General features: G+C 39.5%; 1 non-coding gene across 1 annotated transcript; it reads right to left on the reverse strand.

Moving 5' to 3' along the window:
* Positions 1–5,512: 5,512 nt before the first annotated feature.
* LOC148804290 (U1 spliceosomal RNA) lies at positions 5,513–5,673 on the reverse strand. The gene has a single exon (XR_016081507.1). It is a non-coding gene; the product is annotated as a U1 spliceosomal RNA (small nuclear RNA).
* Positions 5,674–19,097: the final 13,424 nt, after the last annotated feature.

The raw sequence follows: 19,097 nt of genomic DNA on the forward strand, positions 1-19,097 counted from the left end.
GGGAATGAGTGCCAAGGATCGTCACTTGGCTAAAGGTTGATTGTTTAAATTAAAGAAAGAAAGGGTAAGGTGCTGTAATTCAAAGTTCAAACATCTACGACTGTTTTAAGAGCTGATTCCGAATCAGAACTGCTTTGACCATCGGTTTTCAAGTCAGCATTTTAATCATTCGGTCTGGATGGATTAATATGAGATTTGATCTGTTACTCACATGGCACACCTCACACCAATCTCACAGTGCATTTCAGGCGTGCATTGAGAATATATATTATCATTTGGGATGCGCTGTGAGTAAGGGTGTTAATGGACTGGTTTTGGATTAGATCACTTCCATTCCAAAATCAATTTGAACGGATTGGACAGACCAAAAAGATAGTGGATTAGACCAATCTGATCCAAAATATTTATTAGATAGGACTGGACTTGGTTCGTCCGTAATAAATTTATATTGGATTGGATTGAAACCAATCTGAATCAAAATGAATTTAAACAGATTGAAGGATTCAAATGTTAAATTAGATCAGTTTAAAATGGTCCAACATATTCATTGGATTGGATTTGACCTAATCCATTTATAATGAACTCACATTGGATTAGATCGGATTAGACCAAATCCAATCCAATTGACACCCCTAACTGTGAAGATGGTGTGAGGCGCATTCTATAAGAAGCAGATCCGAACTCGTTTGATATATAATGTTTCGAAAATTTGGCCTGAAAAAATTCCGAGGGCCTAAAATTTAAGCCAATTCCGTAGAAAAGTGTGGATTGAATCTTTTCGGACTCGGGTTGGACCCGTCCAAACTGCACCCCTAGAGATATATAACATCGGAAGGAGTCTGCCCTGAACAAAATGCTGCTGGCTGCTGGCTGCTGGCTGCGTGAAATTATTCCCAACTTCCCAAGGGAAGAGATAAGTGGGTACATGCTAATGCTGCTACATGAGCGGGTCCAGTTGCAGTTAAAAAAGTTAAAACGTTGTCTACGACGACCACGACAGATGCCCTTTTAACTCTCCCTGCATTCTGCACTCTGCACAACCACTCCATCCTTATGTACGGATAATCTTCTTCTCACATTCAATTCAAAGTTCAAAAGTAGCAACTAGCAAGGGAGCGGATGCGGAGCCTATGAGTCAGATTACCTTAATTAAACAAACATTTAACTTTCCCTTTCATGGAGATTAATAAGCTTGTACGGTATGGGGCCGAGGTGTTCATCAGATTCCAATCCAATAATGGAGATTAATCACCGTACAAGCTACAAGCTTTCCCTTTCATGTGTACTAAGGTTTATGGTAAATGGGGCTGTACTATATCATCGTTTGTTACAGATAACAGATCCCTGTCATGTGATTGTGAACGCTGGGTCCAAGACAAAAAGACCATTGCCTTGAGAAACTAGACCACATCTGATGGTTTGATTTGAATTTGGTTGACCAATGTGATCTGATTATTAAAATCATCTCTGGAATCCAAGAACCATAAACGACATCAAGAAAGGAAAATTGCTTCCGACAAAGTTCCATACCAACCGGTGAGTCATTATTTATAAGCTCAGAATTTGAGATGAAGACAAATTTATTTATTAACTTTTCAAAATTATCAGTTGGTTCTGAATTTCCCCTTTTGGCTTTATTGTAAGCGTCACATTTAGTTAAGAGTGTTAATGGATTTGATTTGAGTTAGATCCTTGAATGGATTGGACGGACCAACAAGACATGCGTATTGAATTGGACCAGTCCAGGCTTGATGCACCAAAGTAGTCATCGGAATGAATTAGACCTGGTCCATCTGTAATGGATTCATACCTGAATGGATCAATATGCGGTCCATTTACAACCCTATGTGCATAGATTAAACTGCATTACATCATAACTCGAGAAGATCCCTACATCTCAACTGAGAGCTGAGGACTGAGTTTTGAAAACCCTTGGCCGCAGCAGCCCAAGAAATGAACTTGCCGAAAGCAAAGGAGATCAAGCAATCTAACTCAATAGCTTTATTTTGGAAGATCCTCATATTTCTTTCAGTCCAGGACACTCCAAATACATCTTGCCAGCTTGGATACACCCCGAATCTCCCAGCTCCATAGCAGATCCAAAACAGAGTTTGGCATACACCAGTGAAGCCCCAGGCCCGACAGGAAGTGACTCTAGATTAAGGGTGTCAATGGACTGGTTTTGGGTTGGACCTGTCCAGTCCAAAATCAATTTGGACAGGCCAACAAGACATATTGGATTGGACTAATTCAGTCTAAAATATTTATTAGATTGGATTGTACCTGGTCCATCCATAACAAATTTATATTTGATTGGCTTGGATTAAACCAATATCTGATCCATTGATATAAGATAAGAATATATGTGTCAATGGATTGGATTTTGGTTGAAACCAATCTAAATCAAAATGAATTTGAACAGATTGGATGGTCCAGACATTGAATTGGATCGGTCCAAAACATTCATTGGATTAGATTGAACCTGATCCATTTAATTGACTCGCATCGGAATGGATCAGATTGGACCAAATCCAGTCCAATTGACACCCCTACTCCAGATAGCAAACAGTAACAGAACAGTGAATGAATCCAATTCAATAGTCTTTTGTGGCATTTAATAAGAATCCAATCATGGCCAGATTTAAAAGAGCCATCACATAAGTCAAAAAAAAAAAAAGAACCATTACATAAGTTAAAAGAGCCAGAGCCAATTTTATGTAGAATTGAGTTGCATGTAAAATGACTGAAGAAAATTAACATTTTTCTAAGGTTTTAGTTTGGAAAGAGTACAAATACAAATATGTACAATGCAAATACATACACAACACAACGTTTTGTACTCTACATATTTATATTTGTATCCCTTCCAAACTGAACCAAAGCTGCATTTGATTGGAGTGTAAATGTGAATCAACATAAAACTCTACCCTCGGTTCACATTTACACAGTGTTTCTTTTCCAGTTTCCAAAGTGATTCTGAATTCTGATGAGTCATTAAACCAGAAATGAATTCATTGAATTGTATGTTTATAGACTGAAGAGAAAAAACAATTTAACAGGTGGCTCTTCCAAGAAGCAGCACCAACCAATTGGACACCCGGGGATGTTAGCTCAATCAAAAGTATTTTAATTTTTTCTTTGAGTTCCAAAAAATCCAACAGGAAACAAAACCTTCTGTAACAGGCTGCCGGCTTATCTCCCAGATTTCATGAAAACAGAGAATATATACCAGTTGAAACAAATTATCACCAATGTGCAGAGCTGAGAGATGGATTGAATCCCATCAGTAGTGATTAGTACACAAAGACCTTTTTTCGAGATGTTTTAAAAACAAATAATGGAAATTGGCAAAAAGCTTTCTCTGAATTCTAAAATGGAATAGAGACCCAGTACAGTACTGGACACCATGAAAGAGAACTAAGCATTCAATAAAATGCTCTCAACCAATGGTTTGTTGAGGCTTCCTTGCAGAAGTGAGAAACCCCTCCAAAAGTAAGCTATGTGATGGGTTTGTCGAAGTCCTCAAAGTTAATACTAATCCCATATTAAGATATTTGCAGTAAAAGTGGTAATAGGTCGAATCTCTCAGTGAATTAACAGTAATCTCTTAGCCGAATGAATAATATTACTGAGTGGGAGAATTAAATACCGGAATTAAAAGAAGAAATAACAAACTTAAACAAACAAGAGAAATTAGTCTTACCGAATTCTGGTTCAGGGGTTCGGTTTAGCCAATTGGCCATCGATCATAGGTATCCCTGGTAATCTTGCAATTCAAGCATTTAACCTTAGATTTATTAGGATAGCTATAATTAACCTTGTGTTTTCCTAAATCAGCTGACCAAACCTAGCATTCGATCAACACTTATCACTAATTGACTGGGTACGATAGCGTTTTATATTAACCAGTGATAGCATGAAGATTTGTGAAAACAGTTGAACCAAAATAACAATAATTGGGATAGCTGCAATTATTGAATCTTGTTCCATCGATTCCTTTTAGGTTAAACCATGTCAATACATTGGTCAAAGGCTGTCACGAACAATTGACCCAAAAAGATATTAACCTAATTGCTACTTGTACCACTATTCGTGACAATTACGGATCACTGAAATCATGGATAGCAATAGGAAAATCAATATTAATTTAGTTTGTCAGACTAATTAACATTAACATCCAATGAAAATATGCACAAGAATCAATGAATACTTGAATTAAAAAACAAAAACTTAAAATTAAATACAGAACCTCACAATGACTCAATTGAACCTCCCCCCTTGAACCAGAAACGAGAAGTTTAGCTGCTCATGATCTTCGAACCTTCCATGTGTTTCTTCTCTATAGCCGAACTGCTCTCTTGGTAGCTTGAATTGCTTGGTGATCTCTTGGATCTTGGAGTGAGTGATGCTAGAGCTGGTTCGCCCCCCTCTTTATATAGCTAAAGGAGAAGGTTGTTTTCCAATTCCTTCTAGGAAATCATCTTATCTTCAGGGAGTCCTGATCTTCTTTGAACTAATCTTATCCAATCTCTTATCTAATCCCCAACCTTCTTATTTTTATAGGATTACACTCAAAATTTAGATCTAATAAGACTCTCTCTCTCCTTGGAGGTTATATTCGAATTAGGACTCTAGGCTCTTGCATCCGAGTTGGGCTTTTCTGATAACTTGGGCTGCTTCCAGGTTCTTCTGCGAGTTGGGATTCAGCTGTGAAATGGGTTTGGCTACAAACTTGCTCTGACTTCGGGCCCGGTTTCGTACTCGATGCGGTTCGAATCTGAAAAAAATTAAAGCATAAAAGTTGTGGCCCTTCCTTTCATCTTTCTAATGCTTCTTGAATTGTCCAATTCAGAGTCCGGAATTGGGAGTTATGCCCAGATTACTGACTGTCACCGAAACTGTACAAAATCACCCGATTTGTCCTGTTTTCTTCCAATTGCCTTCTTTATTGCCCTGAATCAAAATACAAGAATAATGAGTCCATTTAAGTGTTAAAGTAATATAAAAATGATGAAAATTAGAGGATAAAATAGGATTCTTTTTAGTCTCATCACTATACCACCACTGAGTGAATTAGGGACAACCAAACTATTATGGTTCTATTTACTACTTGGTCGATTCAACAATCCATTAAAAACTACTTTTCTTTTGGTAAAGAGTATTTCCACTAAAATCAGGAAGGAAGAAACGATCCAGATCTATTATTCCAAGCTATGCAATTAAACAATCTGATGGAAAGCCAAACTAACACCGAAGATTATTGAAACCCTTTGCTGCAACTTGATGGACCACGGAATCAGACCATCTGTTCACAAAAAAAGAGAAGGAAGGAAATCCTTGTCCCGAAATTTCTCAGACCAGCCTTGGAGATAATAACAACGTGAATAAGGGATTGAAACAATTAATTGGATACAACTAAGGTTTTTGGGAATCCAAAATCATTGAGATTCTATCCTTGGTTACAGAAACAAAACCACTGTAATCTGAGAAAATTTAGAACTTGAAGAATTAGGTAGGGGCCGCGCGAACGCGTACCCCCACTACCACAAATTATGACGTACACTCTCCCACTTGGGGAGATGTTAGGCGAGCACCCCTCCTTTGTGCAATGGAGGTCGCCAACCTAGGCCATGAGCCTTCTTGGTCACCCATAGACCCCGTCCAGGTAAGTATTCTTTTCTCCTCTCCTTTGTCTCTACTTATACCAACTCTCTTGCTTGCTTCTTTTCTATCTTACCGATGTGGGTGGGACTAGAAGTAAAAGAAAAAACTTGGACCAATAGACCTTCCTTTGCTTCATACCTTGTGCACTAGTTGGGACAATGCACAGGCTTTATTTATAAGCAAAATTGAAGATATATAGAGTTCTATGACATTTCTAACTAAGTGGTGCCCATCTAAGTTCAATTCAAGTATTATTTTTTGGGTTATGTCTAGTTTATCCAATTATAATCTCATTTGTGCTTTAGTGAAAGCGGCCAATTTCCTATTCTCTAGATAAATTTGTATTTTTTTTTTGTATCTTAATGCTACTTTTTATTAATTATTTTAAAAGAATATTTTTTACTAATTTTTATTGGGTTATTGTTATTTTTAAGTAAAATTATAAAAAACATCTAAATGACAATTCTATAAACCACCTTTGTGTTTTGACCCTAACAATGACCTCCCCTATAGCTTTGAAAAAAAAAAAAAAAAAAAAAACTGCAAATACCTCCTTTCCCTTGGCTTTTCAGTAACAAAGACATTAAAGTTGCCAAAATGCCCTTATCATTGTTAATGCATTTTCATACATAATTTAAAGTTTTAACTTGACCCTTCACTAATTTATTTTGACAAGCAACTTTCAAAGAATAATTTTCTTTACTCTTCTTGGACAAAGGTATTTGCACATTTTTTCAAAACAATGGAGAGTTTATTTTATAATTTTCCTTATTTAAAATGGAATTTAAATTGATTTTGAAATAATTAAACTATACTCAAAATTGATATTTTATATTAATTTTTGAAATTAGTAAAAAAGTTAAATTTAATTAAGTATGTTAATTTTTTATTAAATTTAAATTCCTTATGAAATTTAATTAACTATATTAAGTATTGATTTTCAATAGAACTTAAGTTGGTCTTAAATTAGGTAATTTTGTATTAGTTTTATATTAATTTTAACTTGATATTAGTTTTTAATTTATCTTATTCCATTTATTAATTAAATTCTTTTTATTATATTAATAAAAATATTTTTATCAATAACAAAAATTAATAATTATTTTTGTTTTATTCAAATAACTTACTAAATTATTTTTGTTATGGCAAATTAATTTTTATTATTTTCAAATGGAATATAAATGGATTATAGTTTTAAATGAAAGTAAATAATTTAGCACAATAATATATCATTGAATATGTCAGTTTCAATATAATTAATCTTTTCTAATAATTACAATTTAATGCAAATATATCTAATATATATTTAAGTTGAAATGGATAAAGTTAATGAATTTTGTGAAATTTAATGGAGTAATGGAGATGAGAGAGAATTAGTGGCATTAGTTATTGAAGGCAATGTTTTTTAACCGTCATTGACTCGGACGGTCAGACCATTTGGCCCGAAAACCGTCCAAGCAACCAGTTCCATTTCACCTCTAACCCGTTCTTTGGTAAAAAACCGTTGACTCCATCAGAAAATCGTTGACTCAGGTGGTTGAACCGTCGACTCGTTTGACCCAGACGTCGGTTCACAGTTTTAAAAAGTTGCATAGAAGAAAAAACACTGGACCTCAGATCTGAGATCCAATTTGAGACACGATCTCAGATCTAAGATTGAAGACAAAGAGAAGAAGAAGAAGAAGAAGAAGAAGAAGAAGAAGAAGAAGAAACATTGTAGAGAAATCGATCTCAGATATGAGATCCGAGAACTCAGATCTCAAATCTCTATTGCTGCCACCTCACCGTTTCCGTCGCCATTATCGTCGTCAGTGAGCGTCGAAGCATCCCCTTCCTTCTTCTTCCCTCCTTCCCTCCTTCCTTTACTTCTTTTCTTTTTTTCCTTTCTCCTACTTTATTTCTTTCTTTCTTTTTTTCTTTTTTTCTTTTTTTTTTCTTTTCTTCTTTCTGAGCCGACATCAATTTATCGGTCTCTTCTCCATTCCACTTTCTCATATCAACATAAATATTTGCCCTAATGCAAAGTTGCAAACCATCCGAACCATTTGACATGGACGGTCGAATCGTTAACCCGAAAACCGGTAGCTAGAATGGTTCCATTTCCGAGTCAATTTTTAAAACCTTGATTGAAGGAGAGACTTAATGGCATAATTAATGAAGAGAGACTATTAGAAGAGTTAATGGTCTAAAGGGAAAGAAGAGAGGGAGAGAGAGAGAGAGAGAGAGTGAGTGAGTGAGTTAATGAAGAGTGTTAAAGTCTTAAAGTGATTGGTCAGTACTCGAGTTATTTTGTACAATTTTTAAATGAGAAAATTCAAAAAAATAGAAAATAGATAAATAGCTTTGAGAAAAACCAAAAGAAGGAAATTGCATTTTAATATATAGATATAGATGTGGAAACCCAAACTACAGAATACAATCATGGCCAGGTTTGGTATACCCAAATTTTGCTTTGTGGAAGGCTAGAAATTGTAGATATGAGATTCAAATCTAAGGATGTAATAAAAAAAATAAACCATTACATAAGTTAAAAGAACCAATTTTATGTAGTGTTGAGTTGCATGTAAAATGGCCAAAGAAAATTAGCATTTTCGTAAGGTTGTGTTTGATTGGGATGTAAATGCAAATTGATGTAAAACTCCACCATGAGCTCACATTTACACATGTTTGTTTCCTGTGTAAAAGCGAACTTGTGTAAAACTCCACACTTGGTCCACTTTTTCAACTATTTGTTTGAGATGTAAAGTTTACATCGAAAATCAATGTAAACAATTTTTTTCATTTGATGTTGGGTTGGCGACATGTTTGCTATTCACTACTTTAGAACTCCTAGGTTGATGTTGGGTTGTCCTCCTCATGAGGTGGGACCCACAAATAAATAAAGACAAAATGAAGTAAAGTGAAAAGGACAAAAAGAGGAAATCAACTAAAAGGGCCTTTTATATTCTTTGTCTTGTTTTGACAAGACAATACGTCTTTTGGTTACTGACGAATTGGGAGAGTTCACTCTCCACTCTCTCTCTCTCTCTCTCAACTTTAACAACTCTCTAGAAAATAACAGAGAACAGAGAAGGAGTTTTGAGAAGAAGGGTTTAGAAGAAGGAGTTTTACAAGGGCTGAAACGAAGAAGACAAATCTGTTTTCAACATCTCTTCTTGGTTCCATTGCTGTGTTTCCACCTTTGGTGAGAGATTTCCTATTTGTTGTCTATTTTATTAATGCTTTTCTTGTTGGAACACAAGAGCTTTTTTGATGTTCATCATCTAGTTCTCACTAGATAGAAAAACATTGTATCCCATTTTCATTGTTGATAGTGGATGATTTGGATTTTGATCCCGTGGTTTGTACCCTCACATTGAGGGGTTTTTCCACATTAAAACTTGGTGTCTACTACTGTTGCTTGTAGGAGTGTCAACGATATTCAAAAATCAGATTTTGAATTCGATATTCGATATAATCGAATTGAATTCGGATAATTTGAATATCTAATCGGTCGAATTCGGATATCCTATTCTTACCGAATAGTTAATCGGATTCGAATTCAAATATGACCTTATTCGATTCGATAAATATCCGAATTCAGTTGATTATTTAATTCTTATATATAACATATAAAATATTTTATATAATTTATATATAAATAATTAATCGAATTCGAATCGAATCGGATATTCGAATATTTAATTAGATTCAAATTTAGATATTAATTTTCAATATCCGTCGGATATCGAATCGAATTCGGATGTCGGATTTTCTAATCAAATTCGTATTTGGATATTGCTTGATCCGATTTGAATTCGATCCGTTTACACCCCTAGTTGCTTGCTCTATTTTTGGTTATTCATTTTCATTACTACATACTTGTTATTTATTGGTTAAGAAATACCTGATTTGCACAAGAAAAAATATAGGGATTATTCCCAACGAAGTGGTATCAGAGCTATTAGTTCTTGGTTCTTGTGCAAATCATGGAAGGAAATTCGTTTAGGATGATTTCATTGAACGAGAGCAATTTGTCTCTTTGGAAATCAAAGATAAAAGATATGTTGCTCTCCAAAGACTTATATGCACCATTGAAATGTCAACAAGGCAAGCCTAAGGATATGTCAAGTGACCAATGGGAAATTCTTGACTTGAAAGCCGTTGCATGCATTCAACAATGGTTCGATGATAGCATTTATCATCTTGTGACAAATGAAACGTCAATAGTTCTGATGGAGGATGATTTGACCCGACCTACTGAGACGATGATGCGTGGACCTGATTCAGCACGAGCGACAACTCAGCATTATGGCCTGACCACGACTAAGTAACGAGCCTGTAAAGCAGCTCGCTACGTCATAGCTCGCTGTGGGGGGAGCTCGCTACAACGCGAGCTCCTGGTCCCTCGAGCTACTGAGAAGGGAATACTCCAAGACTATTTCAGCCCGCGAGCTAAGGAAACCAGCTCGCTCCAGCACTTAGGCAGAAGAACTGCCCCAAGGACCGACCTTGATAATGGTCACCCCGAAGTACCCCTAAGAGCTTGCTACAAAGTAGCCGGCGGCAAGGATAGCTCGCTATGAAGTAGCTTGCGACTGAGCAACGCGACGTTCTCAGGAAGCTTCTATCTGACAAGACCGTACTGGTCAGACTGCGCCACGTCTCTCGACTGACGGTGCAACCCTTGTCCTTTCGATAGTCTGCACCCATGTCTCTCGACAGATGGAGGTGTGCCTGCCCCTTTGGGACGTGTCACTCATCCAAGCGGATAGTACACTATAATGATCACCTGCGCAGACCTGGCAGGTAACAGCTGCGATAGGAACCCAATGGAGAGGACACTCTCATACTCACCCTCACACTCTCGGATTTTATCTGAACTCGAATTCTTACTTGCTTACGAGCTAACCTCACGAATACAGTGATCTAGCGCGACCTACACTCTTAACCTTTTACACTATTTTCTTCCTCCCCAGCGTTCTAACTTAAGCTTCAGAGTATTCCCGCCGGGCAAATCCCCGAGAATCCTTCTTCTTCGTCTTCTTAGGTGTCGTTCGTTGCCAGCAAGGAGCCAATCCGCAACCAGCTAGGAGTGCCCAGATCGTGCCGCATCATTTGGCGCCGTCTGTGGGAGGCTAAGTGAACAGATGGACTTAATGGGCCTAAAACCCAATTCGAACTGGCTTAATGAGATTAATTAAAAGAGGGCAGTTCTGGGATTTAGATTAGTAGATAGGACAAGGGATTATCCCTATCCATTGAGAGAGTCCAGATCCAAATAAATATTTGGATTAGGAAATTCCTAATTAGGTTAGGAGAACCTCTCTTTAAGGCTATAAATAGGAGAGCGGGGCGAACCATCAGAGTACAACAGAAATCATATGACTGACTGCTGAATTCCAGAGAGAGACAATACAGTTTGACTGCACTGTCTCCTTCTCTCCTGCTCTTGCCGCCATACCAGTTCGATCTCCACTTGTGGGAGCGATCAAGAAGGGTTCTTGATATTAACTTTTGGTAGAAAAGGTAATCTGAAGTCGTGATCACTATCCATCCCTCCATCAGATTCTTGTTGAAGAACCATCTTGTTGATTCTACTTCATCCTACACCGTGTCATCTTCGGTGGAAGCAGTATTTGGATTTTTCCTTGGGTGTGAACACGTTCATTGGAGGTTACTACTACTTCGCATCAGGCATATCCCTTCACTCCCTCCATCAGATTCTTGTTGAAGAACCATCCTGTTGATTCTGCTTCATCTTGCACCGTGTCATCTTCGGTGGAAGCAGTCTTTGGATTTTTCCTTGGGTGTGAACACGTTCATTGGAGGTTATTACTACTTCGTATCAGGCATATCCCTCCACTCCCTTTTGGTTTCAGATCTGGTTTGGTTTGGGTTGAAGATTAATCATTGAAGATGCAGTTTTCTAAAATAGGGAATGTGATTCCTACATGGGATAGAGAGAAATTTTTGAAATTTCACCCAACCTTCCTACAGGGTTCATCCATACATATGATGGATCTCTCATCCCTTTCAATTCTTGCTAAGAAACAACTCCTCCCGGGCTTGAAAGGTATGCATTTAGATTCATGTATTCATTGTTTTGCTGGTAAACAATATAGAAATTCTTTTCAAAGAAATCCTCTTCATAGAAAGCAAAATGTCTTAGAATTGGTTCCTTCCGATGTATGTGACATGAAAGCCAAGTCTCTTGGTGGTGCCTCTTACTTTGTTACATTCATTGATGATGCATATAGGAAAGTATGGGCATATACCATGAAACATAAAAATGAGGTCTTAGAGATATTCAAACATTTTCATGCTAGAGTTGAAAGAGAAACAAGAAAACTTCTCAAATGCATCTATATAGACAATGGAGGTGAATATATTAGTCCATTTGAGGAATATTGCAAAAACAGCGATATTTAGCATGAACAGTCAGTTCCCAAGATTCCACAACATAATGGTGTGGCTAAAAGGATGAACCGTACCATTGAGGAAAGAGTCAGGTGTATACTTTCACATGCTAAATTGCCAAAATCTTTTTGGAGAGAGGCAATGCGTACTGCTTGCTATTTAATTAATCAATCTCCTTCAATTGTTTTGGATGGAGATGTGCTAGAAAAGGTGTGGATAGGGAGAGATGTCTCATATGACCCACCTACGGGTGTTTGGTTGCAAGGCATTTGTGCATATTCCCAAAGATTAAAGGTCTAAGTTTGATGGAAAGTCCAAACAATGCATTTTCTTGGGTTATGTAGATGAAAAATTTGGGTACAGGTTATGAAATATAGTTGACAAAATGCTAATAAGAAATAAAGATGTGATATTTCTTAAAGATCAAATAGTTGAGCTTGAGAACATTGCAAAGTCACAATCAAAGCCTGAGAACTTTGCTGATTTGGATCAAGTTCCTTCCTCTATTGTGCATGGTGAAAACAGAAAAGATTTACAAGATAATGTGGTTGATGATGATAGAGCTTCAGGTGGCAACCTAAGTGAAGTTGATCATTAAGAGGGGGAGCAGCCCATAGAAACTCTTTAAGTACCACAAGAGCAACCTCAAACTCAAGAAGAACCATAACTGAGAAGGTCTACTAGGGAACGAGTGCCATCAAAGAAATACTTTCCTCATGAGTATGTTATGCTCAGTGATACAGGTGAACCACAACGTTATGAGGAAGCTGTAGAAAATAAAGAAAAAGAAAAATGGTTGAAAATTATGCAAGAAGAATTATATTCATTGCATAAGAACTACACTTATGACTTGGTGGATTTACCAAAAGGCAAAAAGGCACTTAAGAATAGATGAGTATTTAGATTGAAAACAGAAGATTTAGTAAAAAATAGGGCATTGATTTTGATGAAATTTTTTCTCTAGTTGTGAAAATGCCATCAATCATAGTAGTATTGGGCCTAACAACAAGTATGAATTTAGAGGTTGAGCAGCTTGATGTCAAAACTGCATTTCTTCATGGTGATTTGGAAGAAGGCATCTACATAAAGCAACCGGAAGGGCTTGAAGTCAAGGGAAAAAACACATGGTTTGTAAGCTAAGAAAGAGCTTGTATGGGTTAAAACAAGCACTTAGGCAGTTGTACAAGAAATTTGAGTTCTTCATGGTGGACAATGGGTACAAGAAATAATTACAGATCATTGTATATTCATTAAGGATTTTTCTAATGATGATTTTATCATTCTCTTACTTTATGTTGATGATATGTTGATTGTTGGGCAAGACATAAGCAAGATTAACAAGTTGAAGAAAAAATTAAGCAAATGTTTTGGTATGAAAGAATTGGGTTCAACACAACAAATTTTGGGAATGCAAATCTCTCGTGATAAGAAAGCTGAAAAGCTATGGCTATCACAAGAATGGTACATTAAAAAAGTATTGGAAATGTTCAACATGGACAAAGCCAAGTCAATTAGCGCTCCACTTGCAAGTCACTTCAAGTTGAGTCTTGAATAGAGAGCCCTTCAAGTGAGAAAGAAAAGGAAGAAATGATGAATGTGCCATACTCTTCAGCCGTTGGAAGTTTGATGTATGCTATGGTTTGTACTAAGTTTGACATTGCACATGTGATTGGTGTACTTAGTAGATTTCATTGCCAATCCAGGCAATGAGCATTGGAAAGCAGTTAAGTGGATTTTTAGGTATCTCAGGGGCACTTCTAAATTATGTTTATGTTATTGTAGTGGTAAGACAGTGTTGGAATGCTATACTAATGCAAACATGATTGGGGACACTGACTCTAGAGAGTCCACATTAGGTTTTCTTACTTACTTTTGCAGGAGACAATGTCATGGCAATCCAAACTACAGAAATGTGTTGCTTTATCCACTACAGAAGTTGAATGCATTGTTACAACCGAAGCTTGCAAGGAAATTTTATGGATGAAGCGATTCTTTAAAGAATTGAGTATGCAACAAGATTGATATGTTGTTCTTTGTGATAGTCAGAGTGTTATTCACTTAGCTAAGAATCCAACTTTTCATTTCAAGTCCAAGTACATTGATGTTAGGTATCATTGGATAAGGGATGTTCTTGAGAAGAAACAATTGTAACTAGAGAAGATCCATATGGAAATGAATGGTTCAAATATGATGACTAAATGTTTACCCAAGAATAAGTTTGATTTCTACAGAATAAGTAAAGTGAAAAGGATAAAAAGGGGAAATCAACTAAAAGGGCCTTTTGTATTCAAATACGTCTTTTGGCTATCAACGAATTAGGAGAGTTGACTCTCCTCTCTCTCTCTCTCTCTCAACTTCAACAACTCTCTAGAAAATAACAGAGAACAAAGAAGGAGTTTTGAGAAGAAGGGTTTAGAAGAAGGAGTTTTATAAGGGCTGAAACGAAGAAGACAAATCCATTTTTGGCATCTCTTCTTGCTTCCATTGCTGGGTTTCCACCTTTGGTGAGAGATTTCCTATTTGTTGTCTATTTTATTGATGTTTTTGTTGTTGGAACACAAGAGCTTTCTTGATGTTCGTCATCTAGTTCTCACTAGATGGAAAAACATTGTATCCCATTTTCATTGCTGATAGTGGATGATTTGGATTTCGGTCCCGTGGGTTTTACCCTCACATTGAGGGGTTTTCCACTTTAAAACTTGGTGTCTACTACTGTTGCTTGCTTTGTTTTTAGTTATTTATTTTCATTATTGCGTACTTATTATTTATTGGTTAAAATATCTCTGCTTTGCACAAGGAAAAATATAGGGATTGTTCCCAACAGTTGATAGAGGAAAGAGCTTAGTTGGATGTTCTCGAGGTCAACCTTGGACCCCCTAACAGTCCTCGGTTTAAGCAGGTCTAGTGGAATGTTGATGGAGTGGCGATAAAGAATCTTGGTCCAGGTGGTGGTAGTGGAGTCATAAGAGACTCGTTAAATCAAATGTTGATAGCTTTTTCTAAGAGCTATGGATTGGTGACCAATATGGAGGCTGAGCTACACAGGGAAAAAAGTTATTAATAGGTTGGTGATTTATGTGATAATCTATTTATAATTCATATAGTTCAAGGATATATCGAATTAGCTGTTCAGCAGGCTGTGGAACTAATGATGAAGTGTTATGGATACACCGCCCGGCAGCACACTGCGGCGCAGTCATAGGCAGCAGCACGCACAGCGGGCCGCCCAACAGCACGCACCGCCCGACAACGCGCACAGTAGCATGCACCGCCCGGCAACGCGTAGCACGCACCGCCTGGCAGCACGCGGCATGCACCGCCAGGTAGCACGCAGCACACACCGCTCGGCAACGCGCAGCACGCACCACCCGGCAGCGCGCAACACGCACCGCACCGCCCAGCAGCGCGCAACACGCACCGCACCGCCCAGCAGCGCGCAACACGCACCGCACCGCCCAGCAGCGCGCAACACGCACCGCCCGGCAACGCGCAGCACGCACTGCCTGGCAGCACGCGGCATGAACCGCTAGGTAGCACGCAGCACACACCACCCAACAGCGCGCAGCACGCACCGCCCGGCAGCGCGCAACACGCACCGCACGGCAGCAGCACGGACCGCACGACAGCAGCACTGCGAGACGCGTGCACCACCCGACAACAGCAGTAGGGCGGGGCCCACATGACAGCTCATCAGGGTGGGCCCACACTTATCTTACCACATCAGTTCTACCCGCCAACTCGCCGCCAGCTACACCATTCCTTATCCCTTATCTTATCTTATCTTAAGTAAGAGTTGTGTTACTATTAGGAGTAGGTAATTAGGAGTTTGAGTTTGAGTTGGATTACCCTAGCCTAGCCGAACCCAACAAGGAATTCCCTTCTGTAACCTCCTATTTAAGGAGCTACGAGTTGAAATAAAGTATTCAGTTTTCCAGTCAAGAAAAGAGTGAGGAGAGTTCGGGTGGTCTCTTGGACAAATCACCCCAAGGGAGAGTTTAGGTGGTCTCTTGGACAAATCACCATTCAGTTTCCGCAATAGGGTCTGCACGCAAGGGAAGGCGCAAGGGAAAGCAGGGCTTTCTCCCCGTGGACCGACCTGTGACGAGATCCTACGCGCGGGCCCATAACATTTGGTATCAGAGCCAAACGTCACGGGCGATATGGAGCAACTATCATTCAAGGTCAATGAACTGGAACATAGGCTAGTAGAAACCAGCGTGGAGGTTTGTGAAGGAAGATGTCCGGGAGATGCGACGCCTGCTGGAAGCATTCCTCTCCAACAAAGAAGGGAGTTATGAGGGAATCGCCAACACCAATAGTCACCGTCCGGACTGGGCGGAGGCATCCAGCGAACAGCAGATCGCTGCCCCGACAGCCACAGTTATTTCCAAGGATAGCCGTTTGGAGTCTTCCTCATACAACGACAGCGGCGACCCATTGGGATGGTTGTACCGCTGCGAGCAATTCTTTCATAACCAGCGCACGGAGGATGAAACTGTAAAGTCTCCTCCTTTGGCTGGGGATGGTAACTATGCAGAAGTCCAAGAAACAGGAGTGCGCAAGAGATATAAGGTGGATGGGCAGGATATGGAGGTAACTTTCTCTCAAGCTTATATTGATGGCATGGATTTTGTGTTCATAGATAGCCCTATGTTTCACAATATTGAGAAAAATATATATGGGGGAGGCCGAGGGGATATTTTAAAATGCATGGTTCGCTTCTGTAAGGCTGCTCTTGAGGTTCTCTTCTGTAAGTATACCCAGTGCGTTCCTGTGATCCACAACATAGCACACCGGGGTTGTGGTCCAGTACGCGATTTTCGTTATGTGGACCTTCCACAAAACTACTTCAAACTACATGACCCGGGAGGTGGGGAACACTTCAAGGTCCTTGCAGCTGGCCTGAAAGCAACAGATCGTGTAGTCACTATAAGCCATGGTTACGCCTGGGGGCTGAAAACTAAAGAAGGAGGCTGGGGTCTACATCAAATAATAAATGAGTGTGATTGGAAGCTGAAGGGCATCATGAATGGGATTGATGCAAAAGAATGGAACCAGCTTTATGCACTGAGCTATGGGACAACCCCTGTTGTTCATACTGTTGGTGGACTGAGAAATAGTGTGCAGCCGTTTGATCCATTCGCAGAGTTCCAAGCCACGTATCCGGAATTTGAGCTTGAGGACAAACTCGTAGTCTAGGAGGGGTGTGATGTTATGGATACACCGCCCGACAACGCACTACGGCGCAGTCATAGGCAGCAGCACGCATAGATGGCCGCCCAGCAGCACGCACCGCCCGACAGCGCGCACATCAGCACGCACCGCCAGGCAGCGCGCAGCACACACCACCCAACAGCGCGCACAGCAGCACGCACCGCACGGCAGCAACACTAGGCAGCAGCACACATCGCACGACAACAACACGCTCCTCACGGCAATAGCACTGTGAGACGCGCGCACCACCCGGCAGCAGCAGTAGGGTGGGGCCCACATGACAGCTCATCAGGGTGGGCCCACACTTATCTTACCACATCAGCTCTACCCGCCAACTCGCCGCCAGCTACACCATTCCTTATCCCTTATCTTATCTTATCTTAAGTAAGAGTTGCGTTACTATTAGGAGTAGGTAATTAGGAGTTTGAGTTTGAGTTGGATTACCCTAGCCTAGCCGAATCCAACAAGGAATTCCCTTCTGTAACCTCCTATTTAAGGAGCTACGAGTTGAAATAAAGTATTCAGTTTTCCAGTCAAGAAAAGAGTGAGGAGAGTTCGGGTGGTCTCTTGGACAAATCACCCCAAGGGAGAGTTCGGGTGGTCTCTTGGACAAATCACCATTCAGTTTCCGCAATAGGGTCTGCACGAAAGGGAAGGCGCAAGGGAAAACATGGCTTTCTCCCCGTGGACCGACCCGTGACGAGATCCTACGCGCAGGCCCATAACATGAAGTTTTGCGTTAGTAATAAATTCATAGGCCCACTATAAAGATGCAGACCCAGTATATTTAAATACTAATGTGGAACCTTATAATTGGTTTCACAACCTGCTGAACAACTAAAACATTCAGCTAAACCTTGCTCTGATCTATCTACCTCCACATTGGACCCAGTAGTATCGGAGCTGCTAGATTCTTTTGATTTTCACATCCTACAAACGTTGGGTGTGACTCTTTTCAAGATAATCTCTTCGTCACACGGAACAGCTTACCTACATCAGTCCGTAATGCCCTTCGACGATATGGGTCTTCCTTACCTACGTGAACTTATGAGGTTAAAAAAATCTAATGTCATCAAATAAGCATAAAATTATAGAGTGAAAATGGTTAATGAGTAATGACAATTGTCATTAGGCTTAGGGCCTATGACTTAACAGAAATGGATTAGGGCTTATGGCTGAAGTAAAGTTGAGTTGGCAAAACTCAAACCAGATCATCAACCCAACCCAAGTTAGGGTCAGTTTGGGTGGATGAGAGTAGGATTGACCTCAACAGCACCCAATGAGCCCGGCTTTCAACCCTAAACCCTAGTCAAGATACTAGACATGAGAACGTGATGTCACGTGCCTTCATGGGTAAACTCGGACCCTTCTTCGCTCCATAAATAATCTGTGGCATCCAAGGATGCACGTGACACAGGTGATTCTGTGTGCAATCGGTTAAAAGTTAAAACCAAGCGATGAAAATAGATGGGCAACAAAACCCCAAAAGCACAGACATTTTGATTGCATGTTTTCAAGTTTCAAATAGAGAAAGAAACAAACTATCATTGGCTGTAAAAGAAGTCAAATGCTAAGTGTGGAGAACACTGGAGACTTTTCAAAACTTTAACTTTGAACTAGAAAGAGAAAAACGGAGAAGTACGGACAGGACCAATGCAGATTTGAGCTATAAACATTCAAAAAGTCAAAAATCTCCACTTTACACACCAATGCCCGCCTGTGAATTGAATCAATTCCGAGCAATGCTGCCAGAAGAAATACATGATATTGGAGAGCTTTGATCAATCAAAGTGAGCTGTGTAGGTTGTGACTCGTGAAGG

This window comes from Nelumbo nucifera, chromosome 1 (assembly GCF_055504915.1).
Source record: "Nelumbo nucifera cultivar China Antique chromosome 1, China Antique-T2T, whole genome shotgun sequence".
In the NCBI taxonomy this organism is placed as follows: domain Eukaryota; kingdom Viridiplantae; phylum Streptophyta; class Magnoliopsida; order Proteales; family Nelumbonaceae; genus Nelumbo; species Nelumbo nucifera.